This window comes from Balaenoptera ricei, chromosome 1, assembly GCF_028023285.1.
Source record: "Balaenoptera ricei isolate mBalRic1 chromosome 1, mBalRic1.hap2, whole genome shotgun sequence".
Taxonomy (NCBI): domain Eukaryota; kingdom Metazoa; phylum Chordata; class Mammalia; order Artiodactyla; family Balaenopteridae; genus Balaenoptera; species Balaenoptera ricei.
The window spans coordinates 123,591,141-123,615,991 of NC_082639.1; the positions used below are offsets into that span (position 1 = coordinate 123,591,141).

Here is a 24,851-nt window from a genome sequence, read left to right on the forward strand (position 1 = left end):
ACTTAGACCGAGAGGTTACACTATTCTCCACAACTTCTTCAACATCTATTGTTTGTTGACTTTTTGCTGATGGTCATTCTGACCGGTGAGAGGTGATACCTTTGTGTAGATTGGCTTTGCATGCGACTGATAATTCCTGATGTTTTGCGTTTATCAATGTCCTTTTCATTCGTTTAAAGATGGAGCTAAACTTACAACTTCAAATTGCCTTCTTGAAAAATTTGCCGCGTTTGGATTTTTTTGGCCATTCCCTACCCCAGGACAGTTGTTGAGGGCATGAGTCATTTACAGCCCTGCAGTCCTTGTGACTATTAGTGACCATTAGCAGTGGATTTAAAGCTGCTGTTTGAGGAAACGGCCTTAGTGTGGCAGCATTTCTACGTTGCCATCTCTGCTTGCTAGGGAAACAGAACCTTGCTGCAAGTTGTGCTGTTAGGTTGCAGATTAGATTGGAATGTGCCAGGACAAACCCCCATAAGTTTTAGCCTCCTTAATTCTTGTTTGTGTCTTTAAGTTGTACTTTTTCTCAGAGCAAGTTTGATTGAAAATGTCTTTTGTTCTAGGTGTACAGAATCTTGTTCATTTACACATATACATACATCTATTGATCTTTGGGTCCTTTTCCATGTAGGTTATTACAGAGTGTTGAGGAGACCACTCTTGGTATTCTGTAGGTCTTTGGGGATGATATATTTTATATGTATTAGTATATATTTGTTAACCCCAATATCCTAATATATCCATTCCTCACACCTTTTCTTTGGCTTAACCATCAGTTTGTCTTCTCAATCTGAGATTGCCTTTTTCTATGGAAATATGTTCATTTTTATGAATTTTCAGATAACATAAGTGATAGCATAGGACATTTGTCTTTCGCATTCTGACTTACTTCACAGAGTGTGATTATTTCTAGGCTCCTCTGTGGTGCTGCATATGCCATTCTTTTATTTTTTTTCGTGGTTGATATTCCATTCTGTCCATATACCACTTCTTCTTTGTTCATTCATCTGTTTATGGACCCTTTTTTTCCTTCCATGTCTTGGCTATTTCAATATTCCTGCATTGCACATTTGCCTGCCTCTGTCTTTCCGTTTCTGGTGGTCTTAGGTTATAGGCAAAGAAGGTGCCCTGCCGCATCATATGGTAGCTCAGTTTTTACCTTTTAAAGCAGCTCCATTCAGTTTTCCTTAGTGCTGTTACCACTTTACATCCCACCAGCAGCTAGAAGGTACACAGTTCTCTAAAACCCCTTCAGCATTCATAGTTTGTAGACTTTTTGCTGATGGTCATTTGACTGGTGTGAGCTGAAACCTTTTTGGAGGTTGGATTTGCATGTGACTAATAATTCCTTATACTGCGCTTTACGCATGTCCATTTTTTTCTTTTGCTTTTTTTTTAAAGAGTGAGTGCAACTTCCCTCTTCATATTGACTTCTTGAAAAATTTGTCATGTGTTGAATTTTCTTGCCTATTCCCTACCCCAGGGCATATTTTGAGGGCAGGTGTCATTTACATCCCTGCAATCCTTGTGGCTATTAAGCAACCATTAGCACTGGATTTAAAGCTGCTGTTGTGGGAAACAGCCACAAGGCGGCAGCATTATTACCTTTTCAACTCTTGTTACTAGGGCAACAGAGACTTCCTGGAGGTAGTGTTCCGAGGTTGTAAATTAGAGTGGAATGTGCTGGAACAGGCCCCCAGAAGTTTATGTGTCCTTACTTATGTTTGTTTTTTACATTAAATTTCTATTTCTTTTTTTTTATATTGATTCAATATATATAGATATTGTGAAATTAACACGATAAGTCTAGTTAACATCCATGACTATACATAATTAAAGGTTTTTTCTCGTGATAACAACTTTTTTAATTAATTTATTTATTTATGGCTGCGTTGGGTCTTGGTTTCTGTGCGAGAGCTTTTTCTAGTTGCAGCAAGTGCGGGCCACTCTTCATCGCGGTGCGCGGGCCTCTCATTATCGCGGCCTCTCTTGTTGTGGAGCAGATTCTCCAGACGAGCAGGCTCAGTAATTGTGGCTCACGGGCCTAGTTGCTCTGCGGCATGTGGGATCCTCCCAGAACAGGACTCGAACCCGTGTCCTCGGCATTGGCAGGCAGATTCTCAATAACTGCGGCGCCAGGGAATCCACTAATTTCTATTTCTTATCGGAATACATTTGATTAGAGTTTTGTGATTGTCTGGCTGTACAGAATCTGCTCAATGATTCATACAGATGTCTGTTCATCTTCGGATCCTGTTACCATGTATGTTATTACAGAATGTTGCGTAGACCTCCCTTGGTGTTTGGTAGGTATTTTGTCAATATATATTTTATATATATTGGTGATTATATAATTCATACAGTTTATGTGTTGTATGTTTATATACACTTAACATACATTAGTATATGTTTGTTAGCTCCATAATCCTAATTTGTCCATCCTCCCACCTTTCATTTTGGTTAACCATTCATTTGTTTTCTAAGTCTGTGAGTTTCTTTTTCTGTGGAAAATATGTTCATTGGTAGCAATCTTAGGATAACATGTATAAATGATATCATAGGATATTTGTCATTCCCTTTTGACTTACTTAACCTAATATGATTATTTCTAGTCTCATCTGTAGTCCTGAAAACGGCATTGTTCATTTATTTTTTCTGAGGCTAATATTCCATTCGGTACGTCCACCACTTCTTCTTTGTCCATTTATCTATTGATGGACATTTTGTTTGCTTGAATGTCTTGGCTATTGTAAATATTGCTACAGTGCATGTTTGCCTGTCTGTGTCTTTCCGATTCTGGTCTTCTTAGGTGATAGGCCCATTAGGGGATCGGCCGCATTGTATGGTAGCTCAATTTCTTTACCTTTTAAACGCAGCTCCATTCTGTTCTCGTGATTAGCTGTTACCAGTTTACGTCCAGCCAACAGCATAGTGGGTATGCATTTCTCCACCAACCCATCAGCATTCATTGTTTGTAGACTGTTTACGGATGGCATTTTGAATATTGGGTGGTGAAATCTTTTTGTATTTTGGATTTGCATCCAACCAATAATTCCTGATATTGAGCTTTTATCCATGTTATTCTTTTTTTTTAAATAACAGTGTGAGTAACACTTACCTCTTGAAACCGTTTTCTTGAAAAATTTTCCATGTTGTGAACTTTTTTGGCCATTACCTACCCCAGGACATTTTTTGAGGACACGTGTCATTTACAGCCCTACAATTGCTGTGAATCTTAAGTGACCGTTAGCCCAGTGTTTAAAGCTGCTCTTGTGGGAACCGGAAACAAGGCGGCAGCATTTCTCCATCCCCAAATCTGGTTACTAGGGCAGCTGAGCCTTCCAGAAAGTCGTGTTCCTAGGTTGTAAATGAGAATGGAATGGGCCAGAGACAACCCCAGCAACTTTATGTCTCATTAATTGCTGTTCGTGGTTTTAATTTTTTAAATTGGGGTAATGAGTAGAATAGTGTTTGTTGTAGGTGTACACAATCAGGTTCAGTTGAACATTATATACGTTTATTCATGTACAGATCCTCTTCCCATGTAAACTACTATTATTTTTTTTAATAAATGTATTTTATTTATTTATTTGTTTTTGGCTGAGTTGGATCTTCTTTGCTGCCTGTGGGCTGTCTCTAGTTGCGGTGAGCGGGGGCTACTCTCCGGTGCGGTGCACGGGCTTCTCACCGTAGTGGCTTCTTTTGTTGCGGAACACGGGCTCTAGGCATGCGGGCTTCAGTAGTTGTGGCACCTGGTCTCAGTAGTTATGGCTCATGGGCTCCAGAGCGTAGGCTCATTAGTTGTGGTGCACGGGCTTAGTTGCTCTGCAGCATGTGGGATCTTCCCGAACCAGGGATCGAACCTGTGTCCCCTGCATTGGCAGGAGGATTCTTAACCACGGTGCCACCAGGCAAGCCCCCGTGTAAATTATTACAGAGCGTTCAGTAGACCTCCCTTGGTATATGGTCGGTCTGTTTGATACATGTGTTTAATATGTATTTGTATACGTATGGTAACCCTAATCTTAATGTATCCATTCCTCCCACTTCTCCCTTAAGATAACCATAGTTTGTTTTCTAAGTCTGTGGGAGTCTTTCTCTGTGGAAATATGTTCATATGTGTCAGTTGTTAGGTAACACCTAGGAGTGATATCACAGGATATTTGTCGTCTGCTTTCCGACTTACCTCATGTTCTGTGATTATCTCTAGGCTCATCTATGGTGCTGCAAAGAGCAGTGTTTCATTCTTTTCCACGGCGAATATTCCATTGTGTACATGGACCACTTCTTCTTTTTACATTCATCTGTGGATGGACATTTTGGTTACTTCCAAGTCTTGGCTATGCTAAATATTGATGCAGTGCAGGCTTGCCAGCCTGTGTCTTTTGGATTCTGGTCTTCTCATGGGTTAGGCTCAGCATTGGGCCTACTAGATCACATGGTAGTTCAATTTTTACCTTTCAACGCACCTCCATTCTGTTCTCACTACTGGCTGTTACCAGTTTACATCCCACCAGCAACTTGAGGGTACACAGTTCTGTAAAAAACCCTTCAGCGTTTATTGTTTGTAGACTTTTTACAGATGACATTTTGAGTGTTGTGTGCTGATACCTTTTTGTAGTTTGGATTTGCATGCATCTAAAAATTCCCGATATTGAGCTTTTATCTACGTACTTTTTTTTTTAAGTAAAACAGAGAAACTTACCTCTTCAAATTGTTTCCTTGAAAAATTTGCCATGTTCTGAATTCCTGTGGCCATTACCTGCACCAGTACGTTTTTTGAGGGCAGGTGTCATTTAGAGCCCTGTAGTAATTGTGACTATTACATGACCATTGGCTCTGGGTTTAAAGCTGCTGTTGCAGGAAACGGCCACAAGGGGGCAGCATTTCTATATTCCCAACTCTGGTTACTAAGGGAAAAGAGCCTTCCTGGAAGTCCTGTTTGTAGGTTGTAAAGTAGAGTGGAATGTGCCAGGACAAACACCCCAAAACTATGTCTACTTATTTGCTGTTGGTATTCTTAGTTTAATTTTCATTTTTCTCCGAGCAAATTTAATTGCAATGTTGTGTTTGTTCTAGGTGTACAGAATCTCTTTCATTGATACATATATCTTTTCATGTTTGGATCCTGTTCCATATAGGTTATTACAGAAAGTTGTGTAGACCTCTCTTGGTATTCGGTATGTCTCTGATGATTATATATTTTATAAATATTAGCATATGTCTGTTAAACCCAATACGCTCCGTTATATATTCCTCACACCTTTCCGTTTGGCTAACCACAAGCTTGTTTTCTGAACACGTCAATGTCCTTCTCTGTGGAAATAGGTTCCTTCCTATGAATTTTTAGATAACACCTATACGTGATATCATAGGATATGTGTCTGTCGCTTCCTGACTTACTTCAAGTTGTGTGATTATCTGTAGCCTCATCTATGGTGCTGCGACCGGCATTGTTTCATTCTTTTCTGTGTCTAATGTTGCATTGTGTACATGGACCACTTTTTCGTCCACTCATCTGCTGATGGACATTTTTGTTGCTTCCATGTCTTGGCCATGGTATATACTGCTGCAATACACGATTTTCCATCCTGTGTCTTTTTGATTGTGGCTTTCACAGGTGACAGGCCCAACAGTGGGCCTTCCGGATCATATGGTAACTCAATTTTTACCTTTAAACGCACTGCCATTCTGTTGCTATTATTGGCTGTTACCAGTTTACATCCCACTTAGACCGAGAGGTTACACTATTCTCCACAACTTCTTCAACATCTATTGTTTGTTGACTTTTTGCTGATGGTCATTCTGACCGGTGAGAGGTGATACCTTTGTGTAGATTGGCTTTGCATGCGACTGATAATTCCTGATGTTTTGCGTTTATCAATGTCCTTTTCATTCGTTTAAAGATGGAGCTAAACTTACAACTTCAAATTGCCTTCTTGAAAAATTTGCCGCGTTTGGATTTTTTTGGCCATTCCCTACCCCAGGACAGTTGTTGAGGGCATGAGTCATTTACAGCCCTGCAGTCCTTGTGACTATTAGTGACCATTAGCAGTGGATTTAAAGCTGCTGTTTGAGGAAACGGCCTTAGTGTGGCAGCATTTCTACGTTGCCATCTCTGCTTGCTAGGGAAACAGAACCTTGCTGCAAGTTGTGCTGTTAGGTTGCAGATTAGATTGGAATGTGCCAGGACAAACCCCCATAAGTTTTAGCCTCCTTAATTCTTGTTTGTGTCTTTAAGTTGTACTTTTTCTCAGAGCAAGTTTGATTGAAAATGTCTTTTGTTCTAGGTGTACAGAATCTTGTTCATTTACACATATACATACATCTATTGATCTTTGGGTCCTTCTCCATGTAGGTTATTACAGAGTGTTGAGGAGACCACTCTTGGTATTCTGTAGGTCTTTGGGGATGATATATTTTATATGTATTAGTATATATTTGTTAACCCCAATATCCTAATATATCCATTCCTCACACCTTTTCTTTGGCTTAACCATCAGTTTGTCTTCTCAATCTGAGATTGCCTTTTTCTATGGAAATATGTTCATTTTTATGAATTTTCAGATAACATAAGTGATAGCATAGGACATTTGTCTTTCGCATTCTGACTTACTTCACAGTGTGTGATTATTTCTAGGCTCCTCTGTGGTGCTGCATATGCCATTCTTTTATTTTTTTTCGTGGTTGATATTCCATTCTGTCCATATACCACTTCTTCTTTGTTCATTCATCTGTTTATGGACCCCTTTTTTCCTTCCATGTCTTGGCTATTTCAATATTCCTGCATTGCACATTTGCCTGCCTCTGTCTTTCCGTTTCTGGTGGTCTTAGGTTATAGGCAAAGAAGGTGCCCTGCCGCATCATATGGTAGCTCAGTTTTTACCTTTTAAAGCAGCTCCATTCAGTTTTCCTTAGTGCTGTTACCACTTTACATCCCACCAGCAGCTAGAAGGTACACAGTTCTCTAAAACCCCTTCAGCATTCATAGTTTGTAGACTTTTTGCTGATGGTCATTTGACTGGTGTGAGCTGAAACCTTTTTGGAGGTTGGATTTGCATGTGACTAATAATTCCTTATACTGCGCTTTACGCATGTCCATTTTTTTTCTTTTGCTTTTCTTTTAAAGAGTGAGTACAACTTCCCTCTTCATATTGACTTCTTGAAAAATTTGTCATGTGTTGAATTTTCTTGCCTATTCCCTACCCCAGGGCATATTTTGAGGGCAGGTGTCATTTACATCCCTGCAATCCTTGTGACTATTAGGCAACCATTAGCACTGGATTTAAAGCTGCTGTTGTGGGAAACAGCCACAAGGCGGCAGCATTATGACGTTCTCAACTCTTGTTACTAGGGCAACAGAGTCTTCCTGGACGTCATGTTCCTCGCTTATGAATTAGAGTGGAATGTGCTGGGACAAGACCCCGGAAGTTTACGTCTCCTTACTTATGTTTGTTTTTTTTAATTTAATTTCTATTTCTTATCAGAGTAAATTTGATTAGAGTGTTACGATTGGCTGGCTGTACAGAATCTGCTCAATGATTCATACATATGTCTGTTGTTCTTCGGATGCTGTTACCATGTATGTTATTACAGAATGTTGAGTAGACCTCCCTTGGTATATGGTAGGTGTTTTGTCATTATATATTTTCTATATATTGGTGATTATATAATTCATACAGTTTATGTGTTGTATGTTTTTATACACCTAACATACATTAGTATATGTTTGTTAGCTCCATAATCCTAAGTTGTCCATCCTCCCACCTTTCATTTTGGTTAACCATTCATTTGTTTTATAAGTCTGTGAGTTTCTTTTTCTGTGGAAATATGTTCATTGGTAGCAATCTTAGGATAACATGTATAAATGATATCATAGGATATTTGTCATTCCCTTTTGACTTACTTAACCTAATATGATTATTTCTAGTCTCATCTGTAGTCCTGAAAACGGCATTGTTCATTTATTTTTTCTGAGGCTAATATTCCATTCGGTACGTCCACCACTTCTTCTTTGTCCATTTATCTATTGATGGACATTTTGTTTGCTTGAATGTCTTGGCTATTGTAAATATTGCTACAGTGCATGTTTGCCTGTCTGTGTCTTTCCGATTCTGGTCTTCTTAGGTGATAGGCCCATTAGGGGATCGGCCGCATTGTATGGTAGCTCAATTTCTTCACCTTTTAAACGCAGCTCCATTCTGTTCTCATGATTAGCTGTTACCAGTTTACGTCCAACCAACAGCATAGTGGGTATGCATTTCTCCACCAACCCATCAGCATTCATTGTTTGTAGACTGTTTACGGATGGCATTTTGAATATTGGGTGGTGAAATCTTTTTGTATTTTGGATTTGCATCCAACCAATAATTCCTGATATTGAGCTTTTATCCATGTTCTTCTTTTTTTAAAATAACAGTGTGAGTAACACTTACCTCTTGAAACCGTTTTCTTGAAAAATTTTCCGTGTTGTGAACTTTTTTGGCCATTACCTACCCCAGGACATTTTTTGAGGACACGTGTCATTTACAGCCCTACAATTGCTGTGAATCTTAAGTGACCGTTAGCCCAGTGTTTAAAGCTGCTCTTGTGGGAACCGGAAACAAGGCGGCAGCATTTCTCCATCCCCAAATCTGGTTACTAGGGCAGCTGAGCCTTCCAGAAAGTCGTGTTCCTAGGTTGTAAATGAGAATGGAATGGGCCAGAGACAACCCCAGTAACTTTATGTCTCATTAATTGCTGTTCGTGGTTTTAATTTTTTTAAATTGGGGTAATGAGTAGAATAGTGTTTGTTGTAGGTGTACACAATCAGGTTCAGTCCCACTTCCCCGGGTGCTTCTCACAAAGACGCCGAGGGAGAGTCGGGACCTGAAGGAGGGAATGAGGAAGCTTCCGTGGGTCCGCAAGCCCAGACCAAGGCTGACTCGTCAAGAGTGTTAGAGGTCAGGACTGTGGTTACCCTGGGGGTGGGCTTACACAGAGCCATTCATATCCTGAAAAAGTATCCATTCTGCTCTTGTTTGTATGGTTACCCCCCTCCCCCAAATCTTTTAAAAACAGATTCTCTTGGTTGCTGGGAACACACACGGGGAAGTTGTGTGTGAGGGGGTATGATCCAGGGGACAGGGAGGATAAGCCCCCCACTCGTAGGGCAAGGAGTGGCTCAGCTTTGTGAGCTGAGGATGGCCCACGAGGTTCCAGAGAGAAGGGTCCCTGCTCCGTTCCTGCTCTGTGCACCCCATTCCCAGCCTGAGAAGCCCAGAGCCACCCACCCCCCCGCAACACACACACACCAGGGAGGAGAGCCAGTCACCCTGGCTCCCAGCCTCCGGCTCCAAGGCTCCCGGCACTAGGAGCTATTTTCAGCTTTCATGCCCTAGGACACGGCCAGAGCTATTGTCTCCGGAAACTCTCTGTCTGTCTCTCGCCCGGCCTCCCTCCCTTCCTCCCTCCCTCCTCCGCTTCTTCCCCTCCAGCTCCATCTGTCCTCCCCTCCACCCTGCATTTCTACACAGGATGGCTCACAGACAGCTGCTCCCCGTGCCCACCTGCCACCATTCCATGGATGTCAAAGCAAGCCCTGGGGACTCCCCTGGAGGTCCAGTGATTAAGACTCCGAGCTTCCACTGCAGGGGACGCGGGTTCGATCCCTGGTCAGGGACATAAGATCCCACATGCCACACAGCACGGCCAAAACAAAATGAATAAATAAAGTTATAGTGATGAAACAGCCCTAGTGGTGCAAGGATGGGACGTATAGCTCTATGGTATAGAAAAAAGGTCCAGAAACAGATATATGAGAACTTGATATGATAGAAAGTGGGGAAATTAAGGAGTTTTCAATAAATGGCATTAGGACAATTGCATATCCATGTGGGGAAAAGTAAATTAGAAAAAAAAAAAAAGCAAGGTGTGACCTTGGGCCCAGGGCCATTGGCACAGGTTGTCATGTGGGATGTTCTTCCTTAGACTCCTCCCTCCCTCCTGTGTCACTGTCACTTCCTCCAGAACCTTCCTGGACTCCCCTCCACAAGCCCGGGGTGTGCCCTCACCCGCCCTGGATCACCAGAATTCCAATCCCGGCCCACCCTTCCCCGCCAGGTAGAGAACTGTGCATGGTCAATAAGACCGTAGAGGTCATTGGCCATTGCTATTGCAGCTGGAATTGTTACTGTGTTTAGATAGGGTGACCAACACCCGCCCCCAGTTTGCCCAGGACCGCTCAGGTTTGAGCGCTGGAACTCTGGGGAAACTCTCAGTCCCGGGGAACCCCAGAAGGCTGGTCAGCCTATTTAGGACAGATCTTTCACTTGATCTCCCAACCCCCGAGAGCCAGAAAGGGAATCTCCCCCCTCCTTCCATTGTAACCTTCATTCATTCATCCACTCATCCCTTTATTCAACTCCTTTATTCAGCAAGTATTTATGAAGCATCTACTACACAGCAGACACTCTTCTAGGTGCTGGGGACATAACAGCATCCCTGTCCTCAAAGAGCTCACGTTCTAGCGAGGGCAGCAAACAGTAAACTGAGAAGGTGTGATTTATTACATGGGGATGATGTCTCGGAGACCACTGCAGGGCAGGGGAGGTGGGAGAGGAAAGGGGCAGTTCTAAATGCAGGCGCTGACGGGATTGGGGCAGACCTTGCCCTGGGCCAGGCTGGTTGCTTCAACACAGCTGTCCTCGCCCAGAGCCATCCTGCCCCCGCCTCACCCAGTTCTTCCGTGATGTGTGGGGAAAATCTGTGGTTGTCACAACTGGGAGGGAGGGCCCCTGGAATCAAATGGGTGAGGCCAGGGATGCTGCTAAACCCCACACAGTGCCCAGGAGGGGCCCTCAGCAGAGGATGACCCGCCCCGAATAACCCCAGTGCCACGGGGGAGACCCTGCACTAATATTATTCAGACCCGCTGGTGCCCCGATTCCTGCACAGGCAGGGACTCTAACCGGCTCACCTCTGTATCCCGAGGTGACCTAGAGTGGGGCAGCCACGAGGGCTGAGATGAGTATCGGGGGTGAAATGACAAACCTCTGCACCCACTCTCCCCTCCGCACCCCAGGGGCGATGGTCTCTATCTCCTCCCCGTGCAGGTAGCTTTTCCCTGAGCCATTTCTTCTTGTCAAGGTCCCTGTCGCAGGTTGGGTTCCCCGAAGATGACGTTGAGAGCAAGGATTGGAGTGCAGGTGGTTGATGTGAGGCGTGCAGGAACAGATACAGCTGCCATAGGGTCCCACAATTCCACTCCCGGGCATAGATCCGGAGAAAACTCTAATTCAAAACTATACATACACCCCTGGCATTTCCCTGGTGGTCCAGTGGTTAAGAATCCATGCTTCCAGTGCAGGGGGCATGGGTTCCATCTCTGGTCAGGGAACTAAGATCTCACATGCCGTGTGACAATAAAAGAAGAAAGAAAAAAGAAAGAAAGAAAGAGAGAAAGAGAGAAAGAGAGAGAAAGAAAGAAAGAAAGAAAGAGAAAGAGAGAGAGAGAAAGAAAGAAAGGAAGAAAGATACATGCACCCCAACGTTCATTGCAGCACTATTTACAGTAGCCAAGACATGGAAGCTACCTAAATGTCCACTGATGGATGAATGGATAAAGAAGATGTGGTACATATATACAATGGAATATTATTCAGCCATAAAAAGAATGAAATAATGCTATTTGCAGCAACGTGGATGGACCTAGAGATTATCATACTAAGTGAAGTAAGTCAGAAGAGAAAGACAAATATCATATGATCTCACTTATATGTGAAATCTAAAATACGACACAAATGAACGCGTCTACAAAACAAAAACAGACTCACAGACATAGAGAACAGACTTGTGGTTGCCAAGGGGGAGAAACAGTGAGGGAGGGTTGGATTGGGAGTTTGGGGTTAGCAGATGCAAACTATTAAATATAGGATGGATAAACTACAACGTCCTACTGTCTAGCACAGGGAACTATATTCAGTATCCTGTGATAAGCCATAACGGAAAAGAAAAAAGTTTTATTTATAGGTTCCATCCCTAACTGAGCTGGCCCATCCCCTCCCATGTTTCTAAGTGCAGCCCGAGGCTGCAGACTTCCCACCGTGGTCTTCAGCTCCAGAGCAAGCCACCTGCGAACCACCCACATCTTCCCAGGGGCTGGCAACTCTCCTTTGCTACTGATTCCAAGACACATCCAAATAGCAAAAATGTGACCATGAAAAGAAACTCAGGCATGTTCAAATCAGGGAAATAACATTCTTAGCTCTGTTCAGTACTCGCTTAATTTTACAAGAGCTTAGAGTTACAAAAAAGTTGCAAAGATCTGTACAGAGTGTACAGAGTGCCGTGGACCCTGACCCAGTACCCCTATTTCCAACTCATTAGTACCTTAGTGTGACATGTTTATCCAACTAAGGAACCAAGATGGATACATTGTTATTAACTAAAGTCCACACTTTATTAGAATTTCCCTAGTGTTCCCCTAACATCCTTTTTCTGTCCCAGTCTCCTCTGGGCTGTGACATTTCTCAGACGTCGCTGGGTTTTGATACCTTGAAAGTTTTGAGGAGGACTGGTCAGGTGTTTTGTCCCTCAATTTGTTAGTCTGTTTGTTTTCTGATGTTTTCTTATGGTTGGTCTGGAGTTATGGGGTTTGGGGCGGAAGACCCAGACAGAGATAAAAATGCCATTCTCCTCAGGTCACATCAAGGATACACACCATCAACGGGACTTATGACAAACGATTTTACCCTTGATCACCTGGCCAGTATCGTCTTTTTTTTCTTGCTGCATTGGGTCTTCGTTGCGTGTGGGCTTCTGTAGTTGTGGCACGGGGGCTCAGTAGTTCTGGCTCCCAGGATCTAGAGTGCAGGCTCAGTAGTTGTGGCCCACGGGCTTAGTTGATCTGCGGCACCTGGGATCTTCCCGGACCAGGGCTTGAACCTGTGTCCCCTGCATTGGCAGGCGGATTCTTTTCTTTTTTTTTCTTTTGCAACCAAAACGTTAATCCCAAGGATTCTCACAAAACATATTACAAATGACAGCATGAAAAAAAAAATTGCACAGTAACTCAAAGTTCAGCTCTACAATATACTCTTAATCTGGCAGGACATTGGTATCTTGATAATCTCAAATTTCCAAAAAATATTACAAAGAGCTATGTATTCATGTACAGCAATCACAGAGGGGACGTATGACCTAACTCAAAGGTAAACTAACTTCCTTGAAACTTCTTAGATTTTAAACTCCCTGGACAATCTCTTGTCCGGTGTGAAGACTAGTGGAATTTTTAAACCTCTAATCTAGGGTAAGGGTGCGGCTTTCATTTTTACCTGCTGGCTTGGGTTCACAGCACCTTTTAAAGACTGCTTGCTTAACTACAGCTGCATACCATATCCCAGCTACAGAAAGTCTTTTCAATGTTTGCCAGTGTTGTTTCCATAATAGTAAACATCACACTTTAGGTGGGCAGGAGTTAGAGTTTTATTATCAGTCTAGGCAAGACCAAAAATTCAAAGCAAGTTCAATTTTGCTTAAGGGAACATTGTAAGGTAACAATTCTTCATATTACATGCCTCCCAGGACCCATTTCAAACCATAGAGAATGACACCTTTATGTGTCACTGTCCCAAGAGACAAACAAATGTGAACAACTAAAACATTTAAAAAGTGCACCAAGCTTCGGAAGTCTCAAACAAAACTTGAATTTTCTGTACATACTCCTGCCAAATGAAGTTATTGCCTGTACACCACTCCTCTTGCAAAGTGGTCTTCTATTTCCTTTCATCTGACCTAGATCGGCTAGGAGACCTAGAGAAAGATCGGGACGGCTTGTGATTTCTCTCTTGGGACAGGGATCTCTCTCTTCTCCTATATCTAGAAAGGGACCTGCTCTGGCTGACGGAGAAGGCTCTCCATCTTGGAGATGTGTGGGAGGTGGAGGACTCCTCCTCCCATAATCATCTCGAGGGCGACGACCCCAAGAAGGAGGCGGTCACGATTTCGACTTCTCTTTTCCCCATTCGACAGGTCCACTCTTACTCGGCAGCCACATAGTGTTCTCCCATCTAGTTCTCGGACAGCATCGGCTGCATCTCGGGGATCTTCACATTCAACGAGAGCGAAGCCGGGAGGGTTTTTAGCACCCCACACACTTCAGAGTGGTCCATAATAGCCTAAAGCTCGTTCCAATTCAGCCTTGTTACCACTGTTTCCAAGATTCCCTACACAAACTTTACAGTCCAACGGACAGGAATCACGTTGCAAGACCCTCGTGGCTCCTGGGTTTCACGGGCCACAGGGTGGTCCCGGGCCTCTAGAATCTGGTAGCTGAATCTGCTCACACAAGCTGTCCTGTGGGGATGCGTTTTCCCCTATGTGTCCAGCCCGGGGCCCTGCTCTCTTGGGCCGGCCTCCCGGGTGAGAGGGTGAACCCCAGCTCCCTGGAGCAGACACTCAGAGCCCTGGTGACCGGACTCACGGCTGACGGGGCTGGAGCGGCGGCTGGACACGTGTGGCCAGCCTGGTGGTGTTTGGCCCCGTCTGCAGTTCCAGTTCCAGCTGAGAAAGAGCCTCCCTGTGTTACTTTCTCCTGGTTGTGTAAGGATCCCCGGTGTCATTTGACAGAAATGTAGACGGTGTGTTCTTTCTCTCTTTTCTCCCTGCTTCCTCTCCTCCCTCTCTGCCTCCCTCTCTCCCTGTACCTCTTTCCCTGTTCCGCTCTCCCTCTACCTCTTTCCCACTCCCTCTCTCTCTCTCCCTCTGTCTCTTCCTCTCTCCCTCCCTCTCTCCCTCTCCCTCCCTCTCCCTCTCTCTTTCCTCTCCCTATCTCCCTCTCTCCTCTCTCCCTCTTCCCTCTTCCTCTCCCTCTTCCCTCTGCCTCTTTCCTCTGCCTCTTTCCTCTCCCTCTTCCCTCTCCTCTTTCCCTCTCCTTCTCTCCCTCCCCCTCTCTCCCTCTCCCTCTCTCCCCCCTCTCTCTCCCTCTTCCTCTCTCCCTCTCCCCTGTCTCTGCCTCTCCCTCCGTCTCTCCCTCTGGGAGGGAGTGAGGGAGATGGAGAGATGGAGGGAGCGGGAGAGTTGGAGGGAGAGGGAGAGGGAGAGGGAGAAGAGGGAGGAAAGGGAGGGAGGAGACGTCTCTCCCTCCCTCCCTCCCTCTGCCTCCCTCCCTCTCCCTCCGTCTCTCCGTCTCCCTCACTCCCTCTCAGAGAGGGAGAGACGGAGGGAGAGGCAAAGACAAGGGAGAGGGGGAGAGGGAGAGAGGGAGGGGGAGAGAGAGGGGGGAGAGAGGGAGAGCTCTCTTCCTCCCTCCCTCTCCCTCTCTCCTCCTTCTCTCCCTCTCTCCCTCACCCTCTCTCCCTCTCCCTCCCTCCATCACTTTCCCTCCTTCTCCCTCTCCCTCTCTCCCTCCCAGAGAGGGAGAGACAGAGGGAGAGGGAGAGGGAGAGGGGGGAGACAGGGACACGGAGAGGGAAGGAGGGAGGGAGGGAGACAGAGAGGGAAGCAGGCACCCTCTCGCCTTCTCCCTCTCCCTACCTCCTTCTCCGACTCCCCCTCTCCTCTCCCTCTGTCTCTCCCTCTCCCTCCCTCCCTCTAGGAGAGGGAGAGGGAGAGGAAGGGAGGGAGAGGGAGAGAGGGAGAGGGAGGGAGACGGAGAGGGAGAGACGTCTTGTCCTCCTTCCCTCTCCCTCCCTCGCCCTTTCCCTTCCTCTCTCCCTCTCCCTCCCTCTGTCTCACCCTCTCCCTCCCTCTGTCTCTCCCTCTCCCTCACTCCCTCCCAGAGAGGGAGAGATGGAGGGAGAGGGAGAGACGAGGGAGAGGGGGAGAGGGAGAGAGGGAGGGGGGAGGGAGGGAGAGGGAAGAGGGAGAGTGGGAGAGAGGGAGAGAAGGAGGAGAGAGGGAAAGGGAGGAAGAGACCTCTCTCTCTCTCCCTCTCTCCGTCTCTCCCTCTCTCCCCCTCTCTCTCCCTCTCCCTCTCTCCCTCTCCCTTGTCTCTGCCTCTTCGTCTCTCTGTCTCTGGGAGGGAGTGAGGGAGATGGAGAGACGGAGGGAGAGGGAGGAGAGGGAGCGAGGAAGAGGGAGAGAGGGAGGGAGAGAGGGAGAGAGGGAGGGAGGGAGGGAGAGAGGGAGGGAGGGAGAGATGTCTTTGTCTTTCCCTCCCTCCCTCTATCCCTCTCTCCCTCTCCCCCCTCCCTCTCCTGCTCCCTGTCCCTCTCCCTCCCTCTATCCCTCTCTCCCTCTCCCCCCTCCCTCTCCTGCTCCCTGTCCCTCTCCCTCCACCTCCTTCCCTCTCTGGAGAGGGAAGGAGGTGGAGGGAGAGGGAGAGGGAGCACGAGAGGGAGAGAGGGAGAGGGAAAGAGGTATAGGAAGAGCGGAACAGGGAAACAGGCACAGGGAAAGAGGGAGGCAGAGAGGGAGATGGAAACGGGGAAAGGGAGGGGGGACGGATAGAGGGAGAGGGAGAGGGGGACAGGGAAAGAGAGACAGGGATGGAGGGAGGGAGAGAGGGACAGGACAGGGCAAGAGGGACAGGGAGAGAGGGAGGGAGAGAGGGAGGGAGAGAGGCAGAGGGAGAGATGGAGGGAGAGTGAGAGGCAGGGAGGTAGAGGGAGGGAGGGAGGGAGGGAGACAGGGAGGGAGACAGAGAGGGAGACAGGGAGAAGGGCTGATGGGGGCTCCCTCCCCCTCCCATCCTCTGCCCACTGCTTTCTCTTTTTTCTGCTTCAACAAACACCAGGCGCCTTTCAGATCAGCCCTGAAGTCAACGTTGATGCTTGGGACGGCCTGACCTCCCCGCTGCCTTCCAGCCCAGGACCACAGCTGGGAGATGAAGTCTGCGGGGCCCTGGGGGGGGGCGGCGGCGGCGGAGGTGGTGGAGGCAGGCACCTCCTCTGACGCCCAATCTCTCCTCGTTTACGAGGCAGCCGCCAGCTCCCCTCCCTGACTCCCCAAGATTTGGGGCCATTTTAATATGTGTCGATAATGCCATGAGCTACTATTTAACTTTTCCACGAGGACCCATCTCCCGAAATGCAGTGGTTTTCAGGCTTGGCTGCACTAGAGAACCCCCAGGGAAGGGAGAGACGTCTGTACCTCCCTCTCTCTCCCTCTCCCTCCGTATCTCCTTCTGGCTCTCTCCCTCTCCTTCTGGGGTGATGCCCGATGAGCTCAGATTCGCAGATGTTCCCCCCATCCCCTCTCTGTGCCTTGCGTGGGGCCTGGGCCTTCTCACTGTGGCCCGGGAACAGCCTCGACATTCAGACATCGGTTCCTGCAAGGACACTTGCGTTTGGTCCATACCGCATGTGGCTGCAGTCTGTGCTTCTCCCGTTTAGCATCTTCAGTAGATGGGGGCTGTGCATGAGCCCTTCATCTTCCCCGCAGACACCACTGGTGCTTGCTCGGCCTCGCGGGTGATGTCCACGGGGGACAGACCTGTGTCCCCACCTTCTTGGGCTGCAGACAGGCCACGTTGGTCCTGTGGTGACTGGGGGCTCCCAGGAGAACCCCACCGCAGACCCAGAGAGGTGGCCCCAGAGAAGGTGGCGTACGCCTGGGGCCAGGCCTCACCAGCCAACCACGGGGCACCTGCAGCAACAGGTCTCTCGCCGTCCAGGGGCTGGGTGTTCGGGCGCCGTGGGGATGAGCTGCTGTCTGCACGGCAGCCAAGTTTGTATTGTTGAGCCCGGGGAGGCCCCTGGGTGGCTCCTGGAGAGCCTGGTCACATTTCTTCCTGCCCTTGGCCTTAGAGCTCATCATGGTTCATGCCGTTTCTGGTTCCAAAAGGACCTGTGTTCATAAAGACCACATGTTAGGACAGCACCAAAGTGTCTAGAAATCCAGGCCAGGAGGAGGAGGGAGGGGGTTTGGCTGTGCCCGCCAGTGGCCTGAGAGCCCTCCCACCCACAGAGACCTGGCCCGGGGCCTGTGGGGAGGGCGTGGCCCACGGTCCCCAGCGCTGGCTGTCTCTGGGTTCCAGGAGAACTGCGCGATCCTCGGGGAGCTGGTAAGGCTGCAGGCTCAGAAGTCCCGCCTGCTGGGATTCAGCACGCGTGCCGACTCTGTGCTGGAGATGAACATGGCCAAGACCAGCCAGGTGGTGGCCACTTTCCTAGGTAACCCCGCCTCCCCGAGTCCCAGTGGGGACGGGGGTCAGGTGGACCTTGACTGGACGTGGTGCTGCCTGAGACCCCACTGTGTCAGCCCTTGGGGGTCGCCTTCCCCAACCCTTCATTCTGCCTCGAGGGGCGTGGGGTGGGGGGCGGCTGGGCGGCTGCCACAGGGACATAGCTGAGCCTCTCCCCTCCGCCCGCAGATGAGCTGGCCCAGAAGCTGAAGCCCCTCGGGGAGCAGGAGCGGCCGTGATCCTGGAGCTAAAGAAGGCTGAGTGCCAGAGGCGGGGCCTGCACTTTGACGGGCCCATCAACGTCTAGGACCTGCGCTACTACATGAACCAGGGGGAGGAGACGCGCTACCACGTGGACCAGTACCTGCTCAATGAGTCCTTCCCCATGCAGGTGGTCACGCGCGGGCGGCTGGGCATCTCCCAGGAGCTGCTGGGGCTGACCTTCGACCTGGAGGAAGGCACCAACATGCGTCACGAAGATGAAGATGTGAGGCTCTATACGGTCCGGGACGCGGCCTCGGGCAAGGTCATCCATCAGCAAGTTCTACCTGGACCTCTACCCTCAGTGCATGTGTGGGGGAACCTGTCGGCCGTGGGCCGGGGCTCCTCTGTGGTAGCGGGGCCTCACCCGCGTCCCTCCCCAGGGAAGGGAAGTCCGGGCACATGGCCTGCTTTGGCCTGCAGCCGGGCTGCCTGCAGCAGGACGGGAGGCGCCAGATTGCCATCGCGGCCATGGTGGCCAACTTCACCAAGCCTACGCCCAACCCGCCCTCCCTGTTGCAGCATGATGAGCTGGAGACCTACTTCCATGAGTTCTGGCAAGCGATGCACCAGCTCCGCTCCCAGGAGGGTGCGGGCGAGGGGCTGAAGGCAGGGGGCGGGGAGGGCCCGGGCTCTCCCGTGGTCCTCAGGCAGGCCCTCGCCACGGGATTCTTCCACTGATGTCACCCCGCACGAGGAGACACTCTCGGTGTCAGTTTCCATCATCAAACCCCACGCACTGGGCGCGTAAACGACGGAAGTGGATGTCCTCGAGACTCTGGAGGCTGGAAGTCCCAGATCAAGGAGTCAGGACTGGTTCCCTGCATGTTAAATACAGGTATTCAAGAGTTGCCTTTAAAAAAGACAAAATAGAAGAAAGGAACGTTGCATGCAAGGCTGGTGACAGGCAGTGATGAGAACCAGAGGTTAGGCTCTGGGGCCAGGAGCACCACGCCCTGTGAGGTCCTGGGGCTGCTGCAAGTCTCGGTGGAGGCTCAGCAAGTCCCAGTGACTTCCCAATGGGGGGGTCCCCAGCTGAGCATCTGGGCCCAGGACCCAGTGCTCGTTCAGTCTTCCTGCAGTCAGCCCTTCGTCCTGAGAGCGATGCTCTCACAGACTGCAACCGGAGCGCGTGGGGACACTTTACTGAGCTGTGCAGCTGTCACTACTGCCCTGTTCTGGAACATTTCCCTCACCCCAAAAAGGTCCCTCACGCCCTTAGTTATCATTCCCTCCCCTCCCCTGTCCCTGACAACCAGGAACCCACTCTGACTCTGTGGATCTACCTGTTCTGGACGTTTCCCCTCAGTGGGGTCACACCCTGTGTGTCCTTCTGTGTCTGACTTCTCTCGCTGAGCACCGTGTTCTCACGGTGCATCCACGTGGCAGCGAGTGGCAGGGCTTCACAGCTTTGCGTGGCTGCGGGCCGGAAAAAAGACAAACGAAAACAAAGGCACGTTGCCTGCGACTCTGGTGACAGCCAGTGATGAGAACCAGAGGGTAGGCTCTGGGGCCGGGAGCGCCGCGCCCTGTGAGGCCCTGGGGCTGCTGCCAGTCTCGGTGGAGGCTCAGCAAGTCCCAGTGACTTCCCAATGGGGGGGGGGGGTCCCCAGCTGAGCGTCTGGGCCCAGGACCCAGTGCTCGTTCAGTCTTCCTGCAGTCAGCCCTTCGTCCTGAGAGCGATGCTCTCACAGACTGCAACCGGAGCGCGTGGGGACACTTTACTGAGCTGTGCAGCCGTCACTACTGCCCTGTTCTGGAACATTTCCCTCACCCTAAAAAGGTCCCTCACGCCCTTAGTTATCATTCCCTCCCCTCCCCTGTCCCTGACAACCAGGAACCCACTCTGACTCTGTGGATCTACCTGTTCTGGACGTTTCCCCTCAGTGGGGTCACACCCTGTGTGTCCTTCTGTGTCTGACTTCTCTCGCTGAGCACCGTGTTCTCACGGTGCATCCACGTGGCAGCGAGTGGCAGGGCTTCACACCTTTGCGTGGTCGAGGGCCGGAAAAAAGACAAACGAAAAGAAGGGCACGTTGCCTGCGACTCTGGTGACAGCCGGGGATGAGAACCAGAGGGTAGGCTCTGGGGCCGGGAGCGCCGCGCCCTGTGAAGCCCTGGCGCTGCTGCCAGTCTCGGCGGGGCACGAGCAGCGCCGTCCCCCAGGAGCTGCTGGACAAGCTCATCAAGTCCCGGCTGGCCAACCCCCGTGCGGCCGGGCCGAGGGAAAGGAAAGGGGCTCCCGGACCGCCCGGCTGGAAAGCGCGGCCTGGACACAGTGCCAGCGCCCCCGTCTCCTTCCTCCCGCCCTCCAGGCCTCTTCAACCTGCGCCAGATCGTCCTGGCCAAGGTGGACCAGGCCCTGCACACGCAGACGCCCTCGGACCCGGCCTAGGACAATGCCCGCCTCTGCCAGGAGATCCTCGGGGTCCCAGCCACGCCAGGTAGCCAAGCGCACGCCGGGCCCACCTTAGCGGTCGGTTGGCGGCTACTGCCCAGGTCAAGAGGATCCACTGGTGGTGTGTGAAGGGGGACCGACTGACGGGCTCTGGTCGAGGCCCGCTGACCTCTGGCCTCTTCCTGCCTGGGTTCCTGGGCTGGTCCCTCCAGCTGTGGCCCGCGGAGTCCGAGGGTGGGCTGGGCGTATCTGCACGTGCTTTCTGGAGAGCCTGGAAGAGGCAGGAGAGGGCTTCATACCCCGGACGGAACGCGTCGACGAGGTTTGCCCGTGCGTGTCGGTGCGGAGACGCAGTTCACTCCCTCGTGAGCGCTTTAACCCGCGCTCTCCCCGTGCTGGAGGGCGAGCCCTGACTCATCCCTCGGAGCCTCGGGCAGCTGTCCCTGTAAGAGGCTTAGGGGTGAACCCTCGTGAGCTTCAGCAGAAAGTCGGCAAAGATTGATTTGTGTCCCTCCACTGAGTTGCCCGCAAGGTCCCCGTTTTCTAGAAGTGTTGGGCCAATACTCCCTCTAGTGGCAGGGGACTCAGACAGGGCTGCTTTGAGGCCCCAAGCTCTGGGCTCTGGGGAAGGGGCACGGAGCGGCCAGGGGGCCGGGCAGGAGCCTCTCCGCGTGTGTCCCAGGGACCCACCTGCCTGCGACCTTCGGCCACCTGGCAGGAAGCTATGACGCCCAGTCCTATGGCTACCTGTGCAGCGAGGTGTACTCCGCGGACACGGTCCACACACTCGTTTCAAGCAGGAGGGCGTCCTGAGTGGCAAGGTGAGAGGCCGGCCTGCCGTGCAGACCAACACGGAGGTCCTTGGCCTGGGCCTAGATGCTTGTGCCGCCCGCCTGGGCCTGCCAGGCTCTGAGGGCCCTGCCCAGAACCCCCTGCTCCCCTGCCCTTTGTTGAGTCACAGCAGAGGTGGCCACACCCACACCCTCCGTGAAGGGGGTGCTCCACCCTCCTGCAGCCCCGCCCCCTCTCCTCAGGTTGCCATGGACTACAGAAGCTGCATTCTGAGGCCAGGGGGATCCGAGGATGCCAAGGGCATGGTGAAGCTCTTCCTGGGTTGTGACCCCATGCAGGACGCCTTCCTCCTGAGCAAAGGGCTGCAGGTTGAGGGCTGCAAGCCGCCGGCCTGCTGACGGCACGGGGTTTTGCCCCCCCAGGCGGGCCGGGTGCCTTAGCGCCCCGTCGGGGCGGGGGAGGGGCCGTGTGTCCTCCCAGCCCCCGAGTCCCCGGCGGCCGGCCTAGGCCAACAGTCTCCACCTGGAAGTGTCTGGAAAGCCTGGCATCAAGGCTCCCCCTTGTTGCACTAATGCAATCCCTTCCTGGGGAGCTTTCCTGGTAACAAAACGGTTCTTTGAAAACGCAGCCATTAATAAAAAAGACTCTACTCCTGGTCTCTGCCTGCCGTCCCTTCCACCACAGGAGTGGCATGGGGGCCGTCACCCTGGGGGGAGTTCTGACCTTGGTCGGGGATCAGCCCTGGGGCCGTGGTGACGCGTCTGGGTCACTGGGAGACGGCTGAGCTGTGGGGTGAGTTCAGACGGGGATGGTGCCCCGCACCCCGACCGGGCAGGCTCTCCAGTGAGGGAGTGTCAGTTTCCTGCCGGCCTCTCGCCCGTCACTGTTTGGCATCTCGGGGGCTGTGACTGGCTGGAGCTGGTTCTGGCGGTGGGCACAGCTGCGGGAAGCCCGGCTGTGGCTGTCCCTGTCCCCGTGTCCTGTCCTCCTGCTCACGGCCGGCCGGCTGGCTCCCTCTGGTCATCGGCAGCTGCTGAAGTCTGGACCACAGCAAGGGGCCGCCTTCCTGGGTCCTAGCAATTCTTCCCAAAGGCCTTAGGGATGTGTTTTGGTGGCAGTAGGAATTCAGAGAGGGTGCTGCACCACTGGAGCGGTAGGGTGGCTCTGGACCGTCCCGTGTGTCCTTCCCTGGCCTTTGAGCTCCTTGGGAGCCCTGCCTCCACAAAGGACGCCAGGCAGCGGAACGAGGGCGCGGGCGGCGCCCCGACCTTCTCCCCGTGGCCCAGGCGGGCAGGCCGTGCCACGCTCTGTCCTCCCCTCAGCCTGCCCGCCCGTTCTGTTGTTATTTTAACGAAGAGGACACAGACATTCAGAGAGGCTAGGGTCCATGCCTGAGGTCTCATATCCAGTAAGTGTCAGAGCCGGGGTTTGAACCCAGACAGCCTGTCCCGGAGACCGCGCCCTTACCTCTACACAAACCACCTCCTGGTTCCCTTTATTAGCACAAGACTCATTTCCCTGACAAGCCCAGGCCCCATAAAGGCAACCCTGCCTCCCCCACGTGACCAGCCCTTGCCAACTACTCACCCCAGTGGCAGAGGGACGAGCCACACAGGGGACCCGCCCACCTTGGCCATGGGGACACAGACACCCACTCACACCCAGAAGGACCTCCTCTTTACCTTAGGCCACACGCCCATGCCGAAGGAGCTGCTGTCTGCCAGCTGGTGCAGGTACAGTTCTGTCCTGGAAACAGAGAAGGGACCAGAAGTAAGGGAGGACCCACCCACACCAGTGGCCTGGCAGGGCAGGTGGGCATCATGGCACGGGGCTCCACAGAGTGCCCCAGGTGGCCCCGGGGTCTGCCTCAGGCCCTGGCCCTGCCTCCCGAATATTCCTCACTTGCTGCCCTCAATGGGCCCTTCTTAAGTGAAGGCCTTCCAGAAGCTTCCTTACTCCTCAGTTACCCTGCTCTGAAAACTGGGAGTTTCCTCCCTAATCTGCCCTCTCTCCAAAGGGTAAGGTGCCCCTCTGGCCTTAGCCAGGAGGCTCAGGACAGGTTGGGCCTGCCCTTCAGACGGGGGTGGAAGGCAGGAGACAAATGATGGGGGATGCAGAGGCAAATTGAAAATTATCACCCCTCGCCTGGGGTGAGCACTCCCTGGAGCTTCACTAGATAGAACCTTACTCATTCGTTCAACAGATGAGGAAACCAAGGCTCAGAGACAGGGAGCCACATGTCCAAGAATTCCCAGGAGTCAGCGAGGGGCAGAGATGACTCCCTGGGCCACCTCCCCCAGAAGGCCCTCCCAGATGAGTCTTGTGGCTTCTCTGCTGTTCCACCTGGTGCCTCCTCGCCCTGAGCTACCTCAGGTGCACCCAAGGCTCTCACAGAGTTTAGGAGCTTCTGGAAGATTTGGGGTCTGCTGTTCCTTGCCCACCTCCCACGCTGCTGTCAGAACCTGTACCAAAATGTCACCGTCACAGCAGACATCCACCACCACCCCCCAGCGTGTATAAAGAGCCATATGTGAATTATCTCACTTAATCCTGTAAGGTCAGCAGTCAAGGTACTATTTCCACTTTACAGAGGAAGAAACGGAGGTTCAGAGCAGGTGACACCTGGCCAGGTTCACCCAGCCCAGGAGCAGTACCAGGCAGCAAGAATCAGAGGCCAGATTCCTAACCACTGGGCTCCACTGCCTCTCACCTCTGGGCAGAGGCAGGGCTGGGGCCCTGGAGAGCGGAGGCCCTTTGTCTCACTGCCCTCGGCTGTCCCTGCTCAGCCCAGTCGCTCACCTGAGAGCCAGGTCCAATCCGGATAGCATCTGGGAGAAAACCTCGAAACTGCCTTCCCCTTCCAGCTGCCGGGCCACGTGGCTCTTCTCCAACAGCATCGTCTGCCAGGGGAGAGGACAGGCGCCGGTCAGCACGAGGCCCCGCTAGGCTGCCCGCACACCCCCACCAACCCCCAGGCCCACTCTTCGAGGCAGCACCTCAGGCCCCAACTTGGCTGGACGCCTCCAAATCAAAACGTGCCAGGCCTTTGTCTCACTGATTCAGAGTCCACGCAGGCAATCAACGAATGCAACGGGCTCATTCCGATGAAGGAATCCAAGGGTACTAACAATTAACCCAGAGCCGCCCTCCAACACACTCTTATGCAACCGAAGCCCTTAATAACTTGACCCACATGGTGATGCACGGTAGACTTTCAGGGCCGGGACAGAAAGGGATTTATCGTGCACCAGCGAGTCTGGGTATTCTCCTAGCTCCACATACAAACAACCCTTCTAA

General features: G+C 51.1%; 1 pseudogene; it reads left to right on the forward strand.

The window, feature by feature from the left end:
- Positions 1 to 17,324: 17,324 nt before the first annotated feature.
- LOC132367452 (thimet oligopeptidase-like) lies at positions 17,325 to 21,952 on the forward strand (annotated as a pseudogene).
- Positions 21,953 to 24,851: the final 2,899 nt, after the last annotated feature.